At 37.6% G+C, this 22,442-nt stretch overlaps 1 pseudogene; it reads left to right on the forward strand.

Annotated features, from left to right (window-relative positions):
* Positions 1 to 16,985: 16,985 nt before the first annotated feature.
* Positions 16,986 to 17,948, forward strand: LOC119618142 (large ribosomal subunit protein uL30-like; annotated as a pseudogene).
* The last annotated feature ends 4,494 nt before the right edge of the window (positions 17,949 to 22,442 follow it).

Below are 22,442 nucleotides of genomic sequence, written 5' to 3' on the forward strand. Positions count from 1 at the left end.
ACAGCTCATAAAAGTGGCATGTTCCCAAAGAGTGAGCAGCAGCAAGATTTATTGCAAACAGTGCAAGAACAAAGCTTCCACAGCTTAAAGGGGATGGAGAGCGTTGCCAGTGCTGGCTCAGGTGGTCTGCTTTTATTCCCTTGTCTGGACCCACCCACATCATGCTGATTGGTCCATTTTACAGAGCGCTGATTGGCCCATTTTACAGAGCACTGATTGGTGTGTTTACAATCCTTTAGCTAGACAGAAATTTCTGTAAGTCCCACCCATCCCAGAAGCCCAGCCCTCTTCACCTGTCACTGGCACTTGCCAGGGGACTTTGTAGCACCTAGCCCCAGCACTCCAGCAGCCCAGAGGGAGCCCGTCCCTTGATCAAGCCCAGCAGGCGTAGGCCAGGTGTACCGAGTGCGGCTGCCGAGCCCGCCCACCCCAAACCTGCCCCGTCTTGCGAGCCCAGCGCGCAGTCCCTCACGCCACACCTCCCTGCCAGCAGAGGGAGCCGGCTCCCTCATGGGCTAGCCCCAGAGAGGGGCCCTCATAGTGCAGCGGCAGGCTGGGCTTCTCCAGTGTGGCCAGAGTGGACGACGAGGCCGAGGAGGTGTGGAGAGCGAGTGAGGGCTGCTAGCACATTGTCACCTCTCAACATCTTCAGAGTTTGGTTTTAGGGGTGGTAGCTTTGTTAACTTGCCATCTTTTCTGGAAAAAATAATAGATTATTTATAAAATAGAAATTTTATTTATCTTGTACTATAATTAAGATTTTCTAATAGTTATCAGTGCTATCAATTTTTTTTTTTTTTGCTTTTTTTCTGGGTACTTGGTAGGATTGTATTTCCCTATACTTTTGCTGAAAATCAGTGTAGCCATGTGAGTTGCTTTGCACGATGAACAGCGAGCAGAAGTCTATATGTTACTTCCTCTGGAAGGCCATAGAGCCAGTGCATAATCTACCATTTTCTCTTTTACTGTCAGCCATGTGATTAAACATGCTCTAACTGAAAGACTGGCAAATTTCTGTAAAGAACCAGAAAATAAATATTTTAGGCTTTTGTATGCCCTATGGTCTCAGTTGCAACTACTCAGCTCTGCCATTGCAGTGCAAAAGTAGCCATAGGCAATACATTAATAAATGAGCATAGCCATGCTCCAGTAATACTTCATCTGAGACACTGAAATTTGAATTTCATATAATTTTCACATACCACAGAATATTATTGTTGTTTTAAAGCGGTTTTAGCTCTTGGATCATACAAAATCGGGCAGCAGGCCAGATTTGGTCCACAGGCCATAGTGTGTCAGCCACTTTCTAGATAGACAGTACTTGGAAACTTTGATTCCCAGAGGGAGGGTAACACAGAGCAAAGCCCCTGCTTACCCACAAAGTATATTCGGTGTGTGGAATAAAAGGGAAACTTGTTATTTTAAGTCACTAAGTAAAAAAAAATACAGCAAAACCTAACTCAATCTAATACACTAATTTTGTTTTTAAATGATAATACAGCAATGAATAACTAGAAGACAAAGGTTAAGGGAAAGGAAAAGAGAAAGAGATGCTGAAAAAAAGCCAAGGGGAGTTTGAACTGAAAGTTAACTGATTAAAATTTTGACAGATCATTCTTTCTTTTCATCTGAACTCCGTATCTGTAAATCCTGATCATCTGCGCATTTGCACATTTAATAATGTATCTTTTACTCTTTCTGGGATGCTGAAATGTTGATCGCTTCAAGTAATTAAAAAAAATAAAGTCATGGAAGTATTTTAAAGGAGATCTGAAAACTGCGTCAGAAAGTCAGGAAGGCCAAAATAAGGAGCTCTGTTAAGAGACATTCCATCAACAAAAATATCTCTTCTCTTCTCTGCCATGGCAACTCCAAAATAGTAAAGAATATGTAATATGCAGTATCCTTATTTGAACCAAGATGCTGAGAATCATGCAGGCAACAAATGTCTATTTTGGTGGCAAGAAGGAGCGTATTATGAAAGGAGATTGTTCTGATTATTTAGCTTTTGTTGAGCTTTCCAATTGTGAATAGCAGAATTCCAGAGGCACTCAATGTATCCACTCTCCAACTTATAATTGTATACTCACCTTGTGTATCTTTGTAATCGTTGGAGTCCTGATTCTAGCATGGTTGGTTGTGTTAAATAATCTTTTTCTTTGGACATGCCAGAGTAGGACAGAGAGGAAGATATTTGTGGTGATACAGGTTGCACTTGTCAGAGCCTCCTGCCCTAGAACTGTTGGTGGGGAAACAGTCCTTATTTGATCATTTTTGGGGAAGGAAATTAAAATAAGTTGTGTGCAGAGGCTCTAACTCCCTCAGGGCAGCTGAGTGGGAGAGAGAGAGTCTCTTTGGAAAATCCACAGTTTATTCTTCCAAAACAATGTAGCCTCTAAGAAGTCAGAAACATTTGGAGAAAGTACAGAAATGAAAAGCATTATTGTGTGAAGTTCAAACTCTCAAGAAAAAAAAAAAAGGTGTTTTATAAAAAGTTCAGACTTTACTTTTTGCCTTGGAAATCCTGTGGACTACAATGATAGGATTTGTTTAAAATGTTGCACTTAAATATTTAAATGTAGCAGGCTCTATGTGTTTGATTTCTTTGTTTAACTGATGCATAGTTTCCCAACTATGTAGTGACTGGTGTAAAGTGTGAGGCTGTTCTATATTTATGTGGTTCAACTTTCCAGAATATTTGGATACTGGCCTTAAATATGTACAGTATTATTCCCTTGCAGCAGTTTTGTCAATGCCCAAATATATTAATGTTATATCCCCAAAGTCCTCTCTTCTGACAGATGGCTAACAAGGAGAAAAGTAAATTAAATTTATTAAGTCATTTATGAAAAATATAGGGACTTCCGAGAACTACAAAGCAAAGTTTCCATTCACTATGTAGAAAGTCAGATGCCTGGTAAATCTTTTATCTATTTGTGTTTTAAACAACTTTGCCTTCAGCACATGGATTTTGTGTGCAATGTCAGTATGTAATCTGAAGGAATTACAATAATTTAATTGCATGAAACACAGAACGGGGCAGTAAGAATTTTAAAAATAATGATTTAGCTGATTTTCTATCAGAAGCATTGAGAAAAAATTTCTGAAGGAGAAAAAAGTGAAATGTTAGTCTCCGGTAACATTGTCTAACAAAGGTTTGGTTGTCTAACAAAGGTTTGGTTTTACTGATGCCCTGTGGCACTGATACATTGTTCTAAAGTGTAGAGAGATGAATGTGTGAATGTGGATGTCTGGTCCTGACCTTGCTAAATACATGGGATTTCTCCCTGAGGCAGACCTTCATTGGAGTGAGGTCAACAATAAGAATCTGGCTTTGAAAAAATCATGAATTGACAAACAAGCAGAGAATCTGAAAGGTTACATTTTCTACCAGTGAAACTTTAATAATCCCCAGGAAGACTGTACACATTTTAGAATAAGTAGTTTTCACTCCTAGGAATTGGAGCCCAGGGCAAAGGTGAATGAAAGGATATAAAATTAGCTTGAGAAACAAAAGAAGTCTAAGGAGAGTTTATATTATAAAGTGCATACTGGATTCTATAACATACAGTGATCAAAGTAAACATGATTTTAAATGATACAGATGTCCCAAGATATAAAGCATTCTGTGGTTCTAAGAGTTCTTAGGAGGCTGCACAAACTCTTATAGTTTAGATAACATGATATGATGTTTCTGTGTATTCTATAGGAAATCATTAATCTAAACAATTCTGTACAGCTTCCTAAAATACTTTATCAACCCTAGAAGAATCTCTTTCTTAAAATACTATGTTTTTCTGTGATTATTGCTCTCAGTCTAATTTTAGGAAAAACAAATATTATAGGCTAAATTGTGTCCCTCCCAAATTCAAATGTTGAAGCCTTAAGCCCTAGTACCTTAGAATTTTACTGTAGTTGAAGATAAGGCCTTTGAAGAATTGATTAAGTTAAAATAAAGCTTCTAGGATGGGTCCTAATTCAATCTGACTGGTGTCCTTATAAGAAGAGGAAATTTGGAACACAAGGAAACACTAGGAATGTGTGTGCACAGAGAAAAAACTACGTGAGGAAATGGGAGAAGACGGCCATCTTCAAGTCAAGGAGGGAGGCCTCGGAAGAAACCAAACCTGCTGACACCTTAATCTTGGACTTCTTGACTCCAGAACTCTGTGAAAATAAATTGTTGTTTAAGCCACCCAGCCTGTAGTATTTTGTTATAGAAGCTCTACCAAACTAATACAAGACACAAAAATGCTTTACCTTTTCCCAAAGCCAGGAGATCTCTATTGGGAAGAAAATGAACTGTCATAGGGGAAATCAATGAAATTTTAGTTAGGCTTTTTGCTTTGTTTTACCTGGATACAAACCTTAGTGTGGTTTTCATTGAGAATGTCAGGATGAAGAGGTCAGGAAGCCAGATTTTTCAGACCACTGATACAGAAAAAACGTTCACTGCTTTACCACAGTCCCAAGAGAAACCAGTCAATACTTTTGATCTTGAATATATGAGTCTTTCTGATAATCTAGTATCAAAAAATGTCCACCTATCCTACACCAGCTTTAATATTAAGAAGATATCTTGATGAAAAAAATAGGAGGAAATTGGCTTTTACTTAACTGCAAAACATTAAAAATATTTGCTTATTTTCGCCTCATGGAGGGGTAGCCATTATTTGCACTTTAACGGTATAGAAAGGAAAATATGCAGATGTTTAAGTTTTCTTTGGTTACATAGGTCAAAATCTTTAGCAAGATGAAGACTTTTTCTTTTTTTTTAATATTTATTTTTGTGGATATATGGCAGGAGGAAACCCGATTACAGCAGCATTCTGGAGAGGGTAATCTCATCTTACTACACATACGATAGAATCAGAATGTGGGGTATGTCTAGAGCAGGCTCAGGGGATTAGGATGGCCTTGCTAAAGGCTGTAGGGGAAGACTGGATTATCAAAAGCCAGAAAATTACCTATAGTTGGAATTACATTCAAATACACACACCAAATTCATGTTCCTAATCCACACATCAGAAGTCTAGAAGTCAATGGGGTCGTCCTTCAATAAGACAAGATGACACATCAGGCAAGCAGTGAAACCCAGGAGTTAGGTGGAAAGAACAATGTCCCAAAGTAATCACAGTTCACAAAGGCAGGAATTGAAGAGCTAAGTTATAACACAATCAGTTCAGAAATGTGTACATGTAAGACACATAAACTTGTATGTGACATTCCTATTATTGAAATTAATGTCCATTTTGAGCACCTGTTACACTGAACAACTGAAATGTGCTCTTAGTCAATTCAGGATTTCACCATCCCTTTTTCCAAGCTTATGGCCAATTTCAAGCACCTTTTATATACTATCAAGAGAGTGGCATGAAGGAGATCTGAGGTTTTTACATCTGGCCTCAGTTGTTTTGACCAATTCATCCAGGAGTGTGCTGAGATGGACATTATCTATCTGGTTCTTGTTTATCAATCCTTGCAGGTTGCTGCTGAACTATCTCTTGGTCTTCGGAGGAGAAATATTTTGTTCCTAGTCTGCCCCATTAAGGGCTATAGGGTCTCTACGAGCTGTCTTAACTTCTCTTTACGTATATGTACCCTGCAGCCAATATGACTCCACAGATCCTGCACTTCACTGAGCCCCGGAAGCTTAGACCTTATTTTCACGATTATTATCCAAGAAAGGAAACTCCACCACCTCATTCTCAATTTCTCCCACTCTCCTTCCGTTTCTCCTTCATTTTGGGTAATGTCAAGGTATACGACTCTTCTAGAGGTCCAGAGTCCAAGTCCTTTTCTTGCATTTTCTGAGTCTTTTTCTCCCAGCTATTACTATTCTCAGATATGATTTCCAGTGAGAGCCATAAACACTGCCCAGCTAATAGTAGGAGCTCGTAAAGTTATTGTTTTATTTTTATTTAGTGCTTTTCAATTTATTTATTTATTTATTCATTTTTCAATTTTTTAAAAATGTTTTTTCTATTACTATTATTATTATACTTTAAGTTCTAGGGTACATATGCACAACGTGCAGGTTTGTTACAACATGTGCCATGTTGGTGTGCTGCACCCATTAACTCGTCATTTACATTAGGTATATCGCCTAATGCTATCCTTCCCCCCTCCCCCCACCCCATGACAGGCCCCGGCGTGTGACGTTCCCCATCCTGTGTCCAAGTGTTCTCATTGTTCAGTTCCCACCTATGAGTGAGAACATGTGGTGGTTGGTTTTCTGTCCTTGTGACAGTTTGCTCAGAATGATGGTTTCCAGCTTCATCCATGTCCCTACAAAGGACATGAACTCATCCTTTTTTATGGCTGCATATATTCTATAGTGTATATGTGCCACATTCTCTTAATCCAGTCTATCACTGATGGACATTTGGGTTGGTTCCAAGTCTTTACTGTTGTGAATAGTGCCGCAGTAAAACATACGTGTGCATATGTCTTTATAGCAGCATGATTTATTATCCTTTGGGTATATACCCAGTGATGGGATGGCTGGGTCAAATGATATTTCCAGTTCTAGATTCTTGAGGAATCACCACGCTGTCTTCCACAATGGTTGACCTAGTTTACAGTCCCAGTAACAGTGTAAAAGTGTTCCTATTTCTCCACATCCTCTCTAGCACCTGTTGTTTCCTGACTTTTTAATGATTGCTATTCTAACTGGTGTAAGATGGTATCTCATTTTGGTTTTAATTTGCAGTTCCCTGATGGTGAGTGATGATGAGCATTTTTTCATGTGTCTGTTGGCTGCGTGAATGTCTTCTTTTGAGAAGTGTCTGTTCATATCCTTCACCCACTTTTTGATGGGGTTGTTTGTTTTTTTCTCGTAAATTTGTTTAAGTTCTTTGTAGATTCTGGATATTAGCCCTTTGTCAGATATGTAGATTGCAAAAATTTTCTCCCATTCTGTATGTTGCCTGTTCACTCTGATGGTAGTTTCTTTTGCAGTGCAAAAGCTCTTTTGTTTAATTAGATCCCATTTCTCAATTTTGCCTATTGTTGCCTTTGCTTTTGGTGTTTTAGACATGAAGTCCTTGCCCATGCCTATATCCTGAATGGTATTGCCTAGGTTTTCTTCTAGGGTTTTTATGGTTTTAGGTCTATCATTTAAGTCTTTAATCCATCTTGAATTAATTTTTGTATAAGGTGTAAGGAAGAGATCCACTTTCAGCTTTCTACATATGGCTGGCCGGTTTTCCCAGCACCATTTATTAAATAGGGAATCCTTTCCCCATTTCTTGTTTTTCTGATGTTTGTCAAACATCAGATGGTTGTAGATGTGTGGTATTATTTCTGAGGGCTCTGTTCTGTTCCGTTGGTCTATATATCTGTTTTGGTACTAGTACCATGCTATTTTGGTTACTGTAGCCTTGTAGTATAGTTTGAAGTCAGGTAGCGTGATGCCTCCAGCTTTGTTCTTTTGACTTAGGATTGTCTTGGCAATGCAGGCTCTTTTTTGGTTCCATATGAACTTTAAAGTAGTTTGTTCCAATTCTGTGAAGAAAGTCATTGGTAGCTTGATGGGGATGGCATTGAATCTATAAACTACCTTGGGCAGTATGGCCATTTTCACGATATTGATTCTTCCTATCCATGAGCATGGAATGTTCTTCCATTTGTTTGTGTCCTCTTTTATTTCATTGAGCAGTGGTTTGTAGTTCTCCTTGAAGAGGTCCTTCACATCCCTTGTAAGTTGGGTTCCTAGGTATTTTATTTTCTTTGAAGCAATTGTGAATGGGAGTTCATTCATGATTTGGCTCTCTGTTTGTCTGTTATTGGTGTACAGGAATGCTTGTGATTTTTGCACATTGATTTTGTATCCTGAGACTTTGCTGAAGTTGCTTATGAGCTTAAGGAGATTTTGGGCTGAGATGGTGGGGTTTTCTAAATATACAATCATGTCATCTGCAAAGGGGAACAATTTGACTTCTTCTTTTCCTAATTGAATACCCTGTATTTCTTTCTCCTGCCTGATTCCCCTGGCCAGAACTTCCAACACTATGTTGAATAGGAGTGGTGAGAGAGGGCATCCCTGTCTTATGCCAGTTTTCAAAGGGAATGCTTCCAGTTTTTGCCCATTCAGTATGATATTGGCTGTGGTTTTGTCATAAATAGCTCTTATTGTTTTAAGATACGTTCCGTCAATACCTCATTTACTGAGAGTTTTTAGCATGAAGGGCTGTTGAATTTTTTGAAGGCCTTCTCTGCATCTATTGAGATAATCATGTGGTTTTGTCTTTGGTTCTGTTTATGTGATGGATTACGTTTATTGATTTGCATATGTTGAACCAACCTTGCACCCCAGGGATGAAGCCAACTTGATCATGGTGGATAAGCTTTCTGATGTGCTGCTGCATTCAGTTTGCCAGTATTTTAGTGAGTTAGGGAGGATTCCCTCTTTTTCTATTGATTGGAATAGTTTCAGAAGGAATGGTACCACCTCCTCTTTGTACCTCCAGTAGTATTTGGCTGTGAATCCGTCTGGTCCTGGACTTTTTTTGGTTGGTAGGCTCTTAATTATTGCCTCAATTTCAGAGCCTGTTATTGATCTATTCAGGGATTCAACTTCTTCCTGGTTTAGTCTTGGGAGGGTGCATGTGTCCAGGAATTTATCCATTTCTTCTAGATTTTCTAGTTTATTTGCATAGAGGAATTTATAGTATTCTCTGATGGTAGTTTGTATCTCTGTGGGATCAGTGGTAATTAAAGATATTGTTAGTAGCATTTATTAATGACTTATTTTCCTCCACCCCAGCTTTATTAAGGTATGATTGTCAGATAAAAATTGTATTGTATAATGTTATAAAATGACTACTACAATCAAATTAATCCATATATGTATTACCTTACATAGTTACCTTTCCACCCTGTGCAGAACACTTAATATCTATATACTCTAAGCAAATTTCAATTATATAAAACATTATTATTAACTATAGTCACTACGCTGTACATTAGGTCTCCAGACCCTATTCGTTTTATGACTTCCTCATCTACTCTCTGTTTCTGTGAGTTCAACTTTTTTTTTAGATTCCATATATAAATGAGATCATACAGTATTTGTAGTTCTGTGTCTGGCTTATTTCATTTAGCGAAATGTCCATAATTTCGTCCAGGTTCACTCATGTTGTTGTAAATGGCAGAATTTTCTTCTTTTTAAAAGCTGAAAAATATTCTCCCTATTATATGCATGTATACAATATATATGATGCAATATTTTATTTATTTATTTATTTATTTATTTATTTATTTATTTATTGAGACGGAGTCTCGCTCTGCCGCCCAGGCTGGAGTGCAGTGGCGCGATCTCAGCTCACTGCAAGCTCGGCCTCCCGGGTTCATGCCATTCTCCTGCCTCAGCCTCCCGAGTAGCTGGGACTACAGGTGCCCGCCGCTACGCCTGGCTAATTTTTTTGTATTTTTAGTAGAGACGGAGTTTCACCGTGTTAGCCAGGATGGTCTCGATCTCCTGACCTTGTGATCCACCCGCCTCAGCCTCCCAAAGTGCTGGGATTACAGGCGTGAGCCACCGCACCCGGCCATATTTTCTTTATTATTAGTCATCCATTGATGGGCACTTAGGTTGTTTCCATATCTTGGCTATTGTGAATAATGCTGCAATGAATGAACATCGGAGTGCAGATACCTCTTTGAGATGATTTTACTTTCTTTGAATATGTACCAGGAAGTGGGATGGCTGGATCTTATGGTAGTTCTATTTTTAATTTCTTGAGGACCTCTGCATGTTTCCATCAATGGCTGTACCAATTTATATTCTCACCAATAGTGTACATGTCCTCTTTGTCCACATCACCTCTATCACTTATCTTTTGTTTTTATGATTACCATGAAGGTGTGAGGTGTTGTCTCATTGTAGTATTGATTTGCATTTTACTGATGATTGGTGATGTTGAGTACTGTTTTTGTGACAGTATCATACTTTTATGATTATTATAGATATAATTTAAGATATAATTTGAAATCAGATATAATTTAAGATATAATTTGAAATAACTTTAAGATATAATTTGAAATCAGAAATATGATGCCTCCAGCTGTGTTTTCTTGCTCAAGATTTTTTTTTAGCTAGTCAGAATATTTTGTGGTTTCATACAAATTGTAGGATTATATTTTCTATTTCTGTGGAGAATGCTATTTGAATTTTGATAGGAATTACAGTGAATCTGTAGATTGCTTTGGGTTGTATGAACATTTTGACAATATTAATTCTTCCAATTCAAGAACATGGGATATCTTTCCATTTATTTGTGTCTTTTCACATTTCTTTCCTGTTTTATAGGTGCTGGTGTACAGATTTTTCATATCCTTGGTTAAATTTATCCTAAGTATTTTATTCTTTTTGATGTTCTGGTGAATGAGATTGTTTTCTTAATTTCTTTTTTGGATAGTTTGTTGTTAATGTGTAGAAATGCTATGATTTTTGTACACTGATTTTGTATCTTGCAACTTTACTGAATTTGTTTATTAGTTCGAATAGTTTTCTGGTGGAGTCTTTACGTTTTTCTGTTAGAACTAATAAACAATTTCAGTAAAGTTGCAGGATGTCATCTGTGAACAGGGACCATTTTATTTCTTCCTTTCTCCTTTGGATGGCTTTTATTTCTTGCCCAATTGCTCTGCCTAGGACTTGCAGTACTATGTAGTGGAAGTGGTGAGAGTGAGTATCCTGCTCTTGTTCCTAACATTAAAGGGAAGTTTTTAGTTTTTCACTGTTGAGCATTTTGTTAATTGTGAACTTTTCATATATGGCCTTTGTTATCTTGTGGTATATTTCTTTTATTGTATTTTAGTCCTTTTGAGCTGCTATCACAAAATACGAACTGGGTAACTTATCAACAATGAACATTTAGTTTTCACAGCTATGGAGGTTGGAAAGTTCAAGATAAAGGCACTGGCATATTTGGTATACCATGAGGATTTGCTTTCTGGCTCATAGGTGGCACCTTCTCACTCTATCTCCACATAGTGGAAAGGGTATCTCTCTGGGTCTCTTTTATAAGGGCACTAATGAAGGTTCTGTCATAGTGATTTAACTACCTCCCAAAGGCCCCACATCCTAACACCATCACCTTGAGGGTTAGGATTTCAATAAATGAATTTGGGGGAAACATAGTTACTCATACTGTAGCATATACTTAATTTATTGAGGGTTTTATCATGAAAGAATTTTGTCAAATGCTTTTTATGCATCTATTGAGATGATCATGTGATTTTTATCCTTCATTTCATTAATGTGAGTTATCACATCTATTGATTTGTGTGTGTTGAATCATCCTTGCATCTGAGGGATAAATCCAACTTGGTCATGGTGTATTGTCTTTTCAATGTGCTATTGAATTTGGTTTGCTAGTATGTTGTTGAAGATTTTTGCACCTGTGTTTATCAGGGATATTGGTCTGTAATTTTCTTTTCCTGTAGTGACCTTATCTGTCTTTAGTATCAGGGTAATGCTGGCCTTATAAAATGAGTTTGGAAGTATGCCCTTTTCTTTAATTTTTTGAAGAGTTTAAGAAGGATTGTTATTAGTTCTTTAAATATTTGGTAGAATTAAACTATGAAGCCAGCTTTTCTTTGATGGGAGACTTTTTATTGCTAATTCAATTTTCTTACTAATTATTTTTCTGTTCATATTTTCTATTTCTTCATAATTCAGTCTTGATCAGTTGTATGTGTCCAGAAACATATCAAGTTCTTCTAGGTTATTCAGTTTGTTGGCATTTTCATTCATAGTGTTTTCTTATGGTTCTTTGTATTTCTGTGTTTCTGTGGTATCAGTTGTAATGTCTCTTCCTTCACTTCTGATTTTATGTATTTGAGTCTCTTATTTCTTGTTATCTTAGTCAGTCTAGATAATTTTGATTTTATCTTTTCAAAAAACCAACTTAGTTTTGTTCACCTTTTCTTTTTTTTTTTTTTTAGTTTCTTTGTCATTTATTTATGTTCTAAACTTTGTTATTCATTTCCTTTTGCTAACTTTGTTCTTCTTTTTCTAGTATATTGTGGAGTAAACTTGGTTTTTTTTTGAGGTCTTTCTTTTTTCTTAATATTGGACATTATCACTATAAAAGTACCTATTAGAACTGCTTTTGCTGCCTTCCATAAATTTTGTATTTTGTGTTTCCATTTTCATTTGTATCAAAATATTTTTATTTACCTTTTAATTTCTTCTTTGATCCATTGGTTGTTCAAGAGCACATTGTTTAATTTCCACATAAAGGTACTGAGTATTCCTAATCCAAAAACCCAAAATATGAAGTGCTCAAAAATCTGAAACTTTTTGACCACCAACTTGAGGCTCAAAGGAAATACTCATTGGAGAATTTTGTGTTCAGCTTTCAGATTAGGGATGTTTAGTTGGTAAAGATAATGCAAATATCATGAAATTTGAAAAAATCTGAAATCTGAAACACTTTTAGTCTCAAGCATTTTTGGATAAAGGGTACTCAACCTCTGTGGATTTTCTAACTTTCCTCCTGTTATTGAGTTCTAGTTTCATACCATTGTTTTCAGAAAATATACTGATATGATTTCAATATTTTTAAGTGCATTAAGACCTGTTTTATGGCCTAATACAGAATTTAACCTAAAGAATATTTTGTTTGTACTTGAGAAGAATGTGTATTATGACACTGTTAGAATATTCTGTATACGTCTTTTAGGTTCATTTAGTCTTGAGTATAGTTTAAGTCTAATGTTTCCTTATTAATTTTTAGTCTCCATAATCCATCTATTGTTGAAATGTGGATATTGAAGTCCCCTATTACTGTTGTATTGCTGTTGATTTCTCCCTTCAGATCTGTTAATATTTGCTTTATATATTTAGAGGCTCTGTAGTCAGGTGCTTATATATTTACAATTGTTATATCCTTTCATGAATTGATCTTTTTATTATTATATAATGACCTTCTTTTTTTGCTTTTTACAATTTTGATTTTGTCTGATGTAAGAATAGCTACCCCTGCATTTTTTTGCTTTCCATTTGCATGAAATATCTTCTTTCATTCCTTCCTTTTCAGCTTATGTGTATTCTTAAAGGTAAAGTGAGTTTCTTGTAGGCAGTGTATAAGTGGATCTTTTTTAAAAATCCACTCTTTCACTTCATCTTTTGAAGAACTTAATCAATTTATATTTAAAGTAATTCTTGATACATAAAGCCTTACTTTTAACATTTTGCTAATTATTTCCTGGCTGTTTTTGAGTTCCTTTGTTCCTTCCTTCCTCTCTTCCTGTCTTTCTTTGTGATTTGATGTTTGTTTGTTTGTTTTTGTAGCAGCATGTTTTGATTCCTTTCTTTTTATCTTTTGTGTATTTACTATAGGTTTCTGCTTTATGGTTACCACAAGGCTTACATAAAACGTCTTACAGTTAAAAAAGTTTATTTTAAGCTAGCAGTTTAACTTTGACTGCATACATAAACTCTACACTGCAGCTTTCTCCCCTCATTTTATGTTTTTGATGTCACAATTTATATTTTTAATATTTTCTATTAATTACAAAATATTATAGCTACATTTTAATACTTTTGTCTTTTAAGCATATTAGAGTTACAAGTCATTTATATATCACCATTACAGTATTAAAGAGTATTCTGAATTTGACTATACATTTACCTTTGCCAGTGAGTTTTATATTTTCATAAATTTACATGTTACTAATTAACATCTTTTCATTTCAGCTTGAAGAACTTCCTTTAGCATTTTTTCTGTAATGCAAATCTAATGGTGATAAACTCCCTCAGCTTTTGCCTTCCTGTAAAAGTCTTTACCGTTCCCTTATTTTTGAAGGACAGCTTTGCCAGGTAAAGTAGTTTTGGTTGGCTATTTATTTTTATTTTCAGCACTTTGAATACACTGTTCAACTTTCTTCTGGCTTGCAAGGTTTCAGCTGAGAAATCCACCAACAGTCTTGTGGGTGTTCTCTTGTATGTGATGATTCAGGTTTTTTTTGTTTTTTGTTTTTTCCTGGCTTTCATAATTTTCTATTTGTCTGATTTTTGACAGTTTGATTATAATGTATCTTGGGGAAGTCCTCTTTTGGTTGAACTTATTTGGGAACTTTTCAGCTTCATGTACCTGCATGTCCACTTCTCTCCTTTTCTCTCTCTGTTCTCCTTCTTATACTCCTATAATGTACATAATAGTTCTCTCAATTATGTCCCACAAAATCCCATAGGCTTTTGCCATACCTTTTTTCCCCCCTTTTTCTACTTTGACTGTACAATTTCAACTGACCTGTCTGAGTTCATAGATTATTTCTTCAGCTTAATAACACCCATTGCTCATTCATTCTATTGCATTTTTCATTCAATTTATTGTGTAATTCAGTTTCAGCTTTCTATTGGTTCTTTTTCTGTGTGTGATTTATATCTCTTTGTTGAATTTACTGTTTTGTTCAGGTATTATTTTTCTGATATTGTTCAGTTGCCTACCAGAGCTCTCTAGGAGCTCACTGAGCTTCCTTAAGACAATTGTTTTGTCTTTTTTCCAGGAAATTTTTAGATTTCCATTTCCTCAGCGTCAATTGCTAGAGCTTTATCAATTTCATTTGATGGTGTCATACTTGCCTGATTCTTAATGATTCATGTAGTCTTGCATTAATCTTTATGCATTTGAAGGAATAAATACCCCTTCCTGTTTTTACAGATTAGTTTCAGTAATTAAAGACTTTCTCCTCCCTGGTCCTCAGACTGATGGGATTGCCTCCAGGATTTCAGTTGATTGTGGCTGGAGCCAAGTTATATGGCTGTAGCAGGTCTACAGTTGGGTCCGTTGTTGGTATGCCTGTTACTAGATGTGTGAGCAGGGTGATTCCTGCCAAATGGCCAAGGGACAGAACTATCTCTGGTACCATCATTGAGCTAGAGCCAACTGGATTATGAGGCTACTTTGGGTCTTCAGTTCAGTCTGTAGGCAATGAGCCAGTTACCAGCGATATGGATGTATGTGGCTTTCACTGGGTCCTTGTGCAGATGTTTGGGTAGGCAGGACTGCTTATGTGACTATAGTAAAGTGGGACTGGAGCCATGTTACAGGACTACTTCAAGGCCTGCAGTCAAGACTGAGGTCAATGGGACTGCCACTGGGAGATCAGATGGGCATGTCTCCTGCTGGTTCTGCAATTGGGCAGAACTGCCCCAGGACCATAGCAGAGTGGGGCTGAAACTGAGTATCAGCATTATTTCAGGGCTCACACCTGGTACTGAGGTAATTGTACCTCCTGCCAGGGCATTGATGAGCGTTGCTGGGTTCCTGGGTGAGCAGAACTAAGAGGAGGGCTGGAGCCAGGTGGCAGAGCTGCTTCAGGATCTCCAGTCAGGTCCATGGCTCGTGGGTTTTTTATGTGGCTCCTTCTTGGTCTCTACGTAAGCAGGAATGATTCTTGACTGGTGGTAGGTCACAGCTGAGTAAAGGCTGCAGGGCCATTTTGGGATATGCAGTTGAGTACACAGTTGGTGGGCCTATTACTGGGGACATGGAGAGACATAGCTCTTCCTCTTTCCCTTGGCAGATGGTGCTGGTTGCAGGAGCATATCCAAGTAGTGCTAGGGCTGAGGTCAAAGGGGAATGGGGGCTATTTCTGAGTTTGTAGTTAGGACCATGCCCAGTGAGCCTAACTTGGGCATGAGTCTGCATTCTTAAAACAGCCTTCCTTGGTCTTGAGCTCTACCAGGGCTATGCAGTCTCCTACTTGGGTTCCAAAGCTCCCACAAAGGCACTTTTGAACATGAATGGCTGCCAAATTATTGCTACTGTGGCAGTGGGGCAGGGGGTGGGGGGCGGATATCAGTGGGGACCTCTTATTCCACCATCTTGCTGACATTCTTTCCTGAGCTCCTTTTTAAAATTTGCTTTTGAAGCTCTAAATCCCGGGTCTTAGAAACTCAAAAGTCAAAACTATTGACATTTTTGCTCTCTGTCCTAAATTGCCTAAAGTGTTGCCTAAATGGGAGAATGAGTCATATGCGAACAGGAAGTATGGCAAAATAAAATTAAACCAAACAACCAATCCCCCCCACAAAACAACTCTCTCAAACACATAAAATTGGTGTTTATAACAAAACTAGACAAATGAATAGAATTGGAACTTAACTACTAACTCAAGTCCATGAGCCAAAAGTCTGGTTGCCAAAGCCAAGAAAATGATCCAAAACTTAGACAGGTTGTTTTATAGCTATGTATCTATTTTTTAAAATTCATGAGCTTAGAAAGGTTTAAATAGTCATGAATTGAAAATGAAGTATAGTCATCACTGACAATGAGAGATCAGAAACAGGTCTAGAATAATTTTAAAGGCGCATTAAAGGTAATGGCTTCAAAGACAATAAATTCTTGCCTCTGGTTTATATTCAGGCTCTGTAGTCATATATGAGAGACAAGTTTTTAGCAGTTAAAGGTAGGGAATGGAGAGAAGTTCTGGCTGCTAAGTTGATACACAACTGTAAAGTGGGACCTGCTGGATCCAGATTTGACATATAGCAACACTTGAAAGAGATTCATTATTTTAAACTCAGATCTTTATAAGAAAAATATAATGGATTAAAAACAGATGAAACTACATTGAAGAACAGATTATGTACAGTTTATATAGGCTAAGAGTGGTGTAGTACAGTGATTGTGAACATGGACCCTGAAGTCCTAGAGCTTGAACTACAAACTTGATTTTATCACTTACTAATCTTTTCACCTTAAGGAAATTGTTTTGCCTCTTTGAATTTCTGTTTCTTTATCTGCAAAAAATGGGAATAATAATAGTAGCCACCCAATAGGGTTATTTTCTGGATTCAAAGTTTGAATGAATGAATTTACTTGAAATATTTTGATAAGTCCTCAATAAAATTTACTTACAGTAATATTATTATCATCATTATTATGTGATATTCTATGTATTCACAGGATTAACTTCCAACTCTTCCTACTAGAATACTGGCAAAATCCTTACGGAGGTGTCACTAAGTGAAATGTATTGATTTTTGCCTCTGTTCCGGCTGGAACCATGGAAGGTGTTGAGGAGAAGAATAAGGTTCCTGCTGTGCCAGAAACCTTTCAGAAAAAGTGTAGGAATTTTGCAGAGCTGAAGATCAAGCACCTGAGAAAGAAGTTTGCCCAAAACATGCTTTGAAAGGCAAGGAGGAAGCTTATCTATGAAAAAATCAAAGCATTATCACAAGGAATACAGGCAGATGTACAGAATTGAAATTTGAATGGCTCAGATGGCAAGAAAAGCTGGCAGCTTCTATGTACCTGCAGAACCCAAACTGGCATTTGTCTTCAGGGTCAGAGGTATCAATAGTGTGAGCCCAAATGTCTGAAAGGTGTTGCAGCTTCTTCGCCTTCATCAAATCTTCAGTGAAACCTTTGTGAAGATCAACAAAGCTTCAGTTAACATGCTGAGGACTGTAGAGTCATATATTGCATGGGGTTACCCAAATCCGAAGTCAGTAAATGAACTAATCTATAAGAGCGATTATGGCAAAATCAATAAGAAGTAAATTGCTTTGACAGATAACACTTTGATTGCTGGATCTCTTGGTAAATATGGCATCATTTGCGTGGTGGATCTGATTCATGAGATCTGTACTGTTGGAAAATGCTTCAAAGAAGCAAATAACTTAGTGTGGCCCTTGAAATTATCCTCTCCACAATGTGGAATGAAGAAAAAGACCATCCATTTTGTAAAAGGACGAGATACTAGCAACAGGGAGGACCAGATCAACATGCTTATTAGAATGAACTATGGTGTCTTCCATGATTATCTTTCTAATCTGGTCAGTTAATAAACAGTATATGCTCTCAGATTAAAAAAAAGAAGTGTATGATTTTTTTCTTTTTCCTTTTTAAATGTATTCCCCTGATTATGTGGCATTTGCTGACTCTCCTCTGTGTTCTGTGCGAATTCATCTTCCATTCTTGTTTGTGTCTGAGTAGTTACTTTGCATTGTCAGGAATATCTCCACCTCCTTCCCACCCACAGAGGATTATCAATATTTCCATCAGAACTTGCTTAGATTCCATCCTTTCGATTGTAGTCAGCATCAATTGTATGTTTGCAGTTTTCTTCCCATTTAGGATTGTGAGAATTTGTGCAGTTGCTGAAACTTAGAGAGTTGGAGTTTACTCATTCACCAGTATTTACTGAACTCCTCATAGGTGCCAGGTAATGTGCCAGGTGCTGAAGTACAGGGTTCCTGCTCTTACGGAGCTTTCAGCATAGACAGGCTCTGTAAAATGCCTGTTACTGTTGTCCTCTCCCCAGGGATGGCTGAGGTGCATTTCTCCTTGCCAAGCCTCTTGTTCTGAAAGTTCTCTGACATGTTAATGATGTGGGAGAAAGTTTCATACTCTGTTTTAGCATAGACATGAGAGCAAAGAGATGCCCATTATCTCCTTTACTGCACAGAACTCATTCATTCCATAATTCTTCTTGTTGTGTTGCAACATTGCCTCTTTGGCTCCAGTGGCACTTGTGAAGGATGAAGCCTTCTCATTTTTGCCATTTCTTGCACATTTGTGTGTGTGTGTGTGTGTGTGTGTGTGTGTGTGTGAAAGAGAGAGAGAGAGACAGAGAGAGAGAGATGCACTAGGAGACCTGGCTTCTCTAAGAGAATTTATATTGCATTATACAATGAATTATATTGAAATATATGGACTTGATATTGAAATATATGGACTTCATATACTAGAGAGTTTATTTGTGAACCAAATAAACTGGGGTTACAACCCTGAGTCTTCAGCTTGTTAGCCATGTGTGTTTAGGCAGTATTATTCCATAAAGTTATCAGACTACTATTTTCTCCTCTACAAAAGGGACAAATAGCTCTTACTTTGGATGACTGCTATAAGAAATGAGACAATGATTTAAAGTCCCTGGTGTAGTGCCTCAAATTTAGCACTGAAAAAAATGAAAGCTTGTATATTGCTTTATGCAATTGATCCTATTATTTGTGTTCTGATACTATAAAAGTCTATCAATATGTATTGATTATATGCCATACAATTTCTGGGCATGATTCAGAGATTAAGAGAAAATATCCAAATGGCATTATCTTTTGGGGCAGGGAAATCCACGGAAGAAAAGAAAAGAAAATATGAAGAAGGTAAGAGAGTAAGAAAGATCATAGTCAGGAAATTCAACAGCCCTTCATGCTAAAATCTCTCAATAAATTCGGTATTGATGGAACGTATCTCAAAATAATAAGAGCTATTTATGACAAACCCACAGCCAATATCTGAATGGGCAAAAACTGGAAAAATTCCCTTTGAAAACTGGCATAAGACAGGGATGCCCTCTCTCACCACTCCTGTTCAACATAGTGTTGGAAGTTCTGGCTAGGGCAATCAGGCAAGAGAAAGAAATCAAGGGGATTCAATTAGGAAAAGAAGAAGTCAAATTGTCCCTGTTTGCAGATGACATGATTGTATATTTAGAAAACCCCATTGTCTCAGCCCAAAATCTCCTTAAGCTGATAAGCAACTTCAGCAAAGTCTCAGGATACAAAATTAATGTGCAAAAATCACAAGCATTCTTATACACCAGTAACAGACAAACAGAGAGCCAAATCATGAATGAACTTCCATTCACAATTGCTTCAAAGAGAATAAAATACCTAGGAATCCAACTTACAAGGGATGTAAAGGATCTCTTCAAGGAGAACTACAAACCACTGCTCAGTGAAATAAAAGAGGACACAAACAAATGGAAGAACATACCATGCTCATGGATAGGAAGAATCAATATCATGAAAATGGCCATACTGCCCAAGGTAATTTATAGATTCAATGCCATCCCCATCAAGCTACCAATGAGTTTCTTCACAGAATTGGAAAAAACTGCTTTAAAGTTCATATGGAACCAAAAAAGAGCCTGCATTGCCAAGACAATCCTAAGTTAAAAGAACAAAGCTGGAGGCATCACGCTACCTGACTTCAAACTATACCACAAGGCTACAGTAACCAAAACAGCATGGGACTGGTACCAAAACAGAGATATAGACCAATGGAACAGAACAGAGTCCTCAGAAATAATACCACACATCTGCAGCCATCTGATCTTTGACAAACATCAGAAAAACAAGAAATGGGGAAAGGATTCCTTATTTAATAAATGGTGCTGGGAAAATTGGCTAGCCATGAGTAGAAAGCTGAAAGTGGATCCTTTCCTTACTCCTTATACGAAAATTAATTCAAGATGGATTAGAGACTTAAATGATAGACCTAATACCATAAAAACCCTAGAAGAAAACCTAGGTAATACCATTCAGGACATAGGCATGGGCAAGGACTTCATGTGTAAAACACCAAAAGCAACGGCAACAAAAGCCAAAATTGACAAATGGGATCTCATTAAACTAAAGAGCTTCTGCACAGCAAAAGAAACTACTATCAGAGTGAACAGGCAACCTACAGAATGGGAGAAAATTTTTGCAATCTACTCATCTGACAAAGGGCTAATATCCAGAACCTACAAAGAACTCAAACAAATTTATGAGAAAAAAACAAACAACCCCATCAAAAAGTGGGCAAAGGATATGAACAGACATTTCTCAAAAGAGGACATTCGTACAGCCAACAGACACTGGCCATCAGAGAAATGCAAATCAAAACCACAATGAGATACCATCTCACACCAGTTAGAATAGCAATCATTAAAAAGTCAGGAAACAACAGGTGCTGGAGAGAATGTGGAGAAATAGGAACACTTTTACACTGTTGGTGGGATTGTAAACTGGTTCAACCATTATGGAAAACAGTATGACGATTCCTCAAGGATCTAGAACTAGAAGTACCATATGACCCAGCCATCCCATTACTGGGTATATACCCAAAGGATTATAAATCATGCTGCTATAAAGACACATGCACACGTATGTTTATTGGGGCACTATTCACAATGTAAAGACTTGGAATCAACCCAAATGTCCATCAGTGACAGACTGGATTAAGAAAATGTGGCACATATACACCATGGAATACTATGCAGCCATAAAAAAGGATGAGTTTGTGTCCTTTGTAGGGACACGGATGCAGCTGGAAACCACCATTCTCAGCAAACTATCGCAAGAACAGAAAACCAAACACCGCATGTTCTCACTCATAGGTGGGAACTGAACAATGAGATCACTTGGACTCGGGAAGGGGAACATCATACACCGGGGCCTATCCTGGGGAGGGGGGTGGGGAGAGGGATTGCATTGGGAGTTATACCTGATGTAAATGACGAGTTGATGGGTGCTGACGAGTTGATGGGTGCAGCACGCCAACATGGCACAAGTATACATATGTAACAAACCTGCACGTTATGCACATGTACCCTAGAACTTAAAGTATAATAATAAATAATTAAAAATTTAAAAAAAAAGAAAGAAAGATCATAGTCAGGGATTTTTTTTTTTTTGGTTGTAAGACATAAAAGTCCAATCAATCTACCTTAAACCAAGGTGAGTTTATTAAACAGATTCTCAGCTATTAAAAAGGATTTAGGGTAAAAAATTGTGTATGTACTTCATGAAAAAATGGAAAGTTGTCAACAATTAGGAAGTATTTGTTCTCTCTTATGTTCTAGTTCTTGTTTTTGCTTTTACTTGTCACATGGCCTCATGTTTCTGATTGTTTCTAAATGTTTGTTACTTTGTTTTCTTCTGTCTGAAGTCTGGTTCTTTCTGCTTCCTCATCAGCATGATTACACCCAAATGGCCACCCTAGTTCCTGACATGTCAGTATCTTTTTAGCTTTTGCTGACTCTCAGTACTGCGATTCTTAGTTCAGGTTCTCAAGTGTGTGGATCTGATGGGACCAGCAAAAGGGGCAGAGGTCCACCTGCCATCCAATCAGCTCATAGCCAAGGAGGAAGGAGGTGATGTGATATAAACAACTGCGACGGTAGAGTGAAGAGGCAGCTCTCAGACAAGAGGGCATGAGCTGGGCAGGCACCCTAAAATTTGTTGATGACAAATAAGCCAAATACCTAGGATGGCTTTAATTCAGAGAGTGGCTGCTGAGGAACAGTTTGGAAACGTATCTTATGGCAAAGATCACGTGTGTGTTTGTGTGTGCATGTGTGCGTGGGTAACGGGGGTGAAGAATCGGGTGAGAGAGAACAGAATGTAGGTTATAGAAACCAAGCCTAAACAGGAAGGAAACTAACCTTCCAGATACCAAAAATGGATCTAAGAACAGTAGCTTCTCCTAGGGCTGGAGGATGGAAATCATTTGGACTATCCAGAAAACTGGATCCTGGAGGACAGAATCTAAAAGAAAAGCCTTCTGATTTAAGGTGTGTATGTGTGTGTGTGTGTGTGTGTGTGTGTGTGTGACAGAGCTCTTAGTAACAATTTCTTGGTGCAGCTTTAGCTTGCACGTGTACCTAGAGTGGGCTTCCTGTACCTTCAAGAGGCCCAGATCATTCCAGCCCTT

This window comes from Chlorocebus sabaeus, chromosome 11, assembly GCF_047675955.1.
Source record: "Chlorocebus sabaeus isolate Y175 chromosome 11, mChlSab1.0.hap1, whole genome shotgun sequence".
NCBI classification, from domain to species: domain Eukaryota; kingdom Metazoa; phylum Chordata; class Mammalia; order Primates; family Cercopithecidae; genus Chlorocebus; species Chlorocebus sabaeus.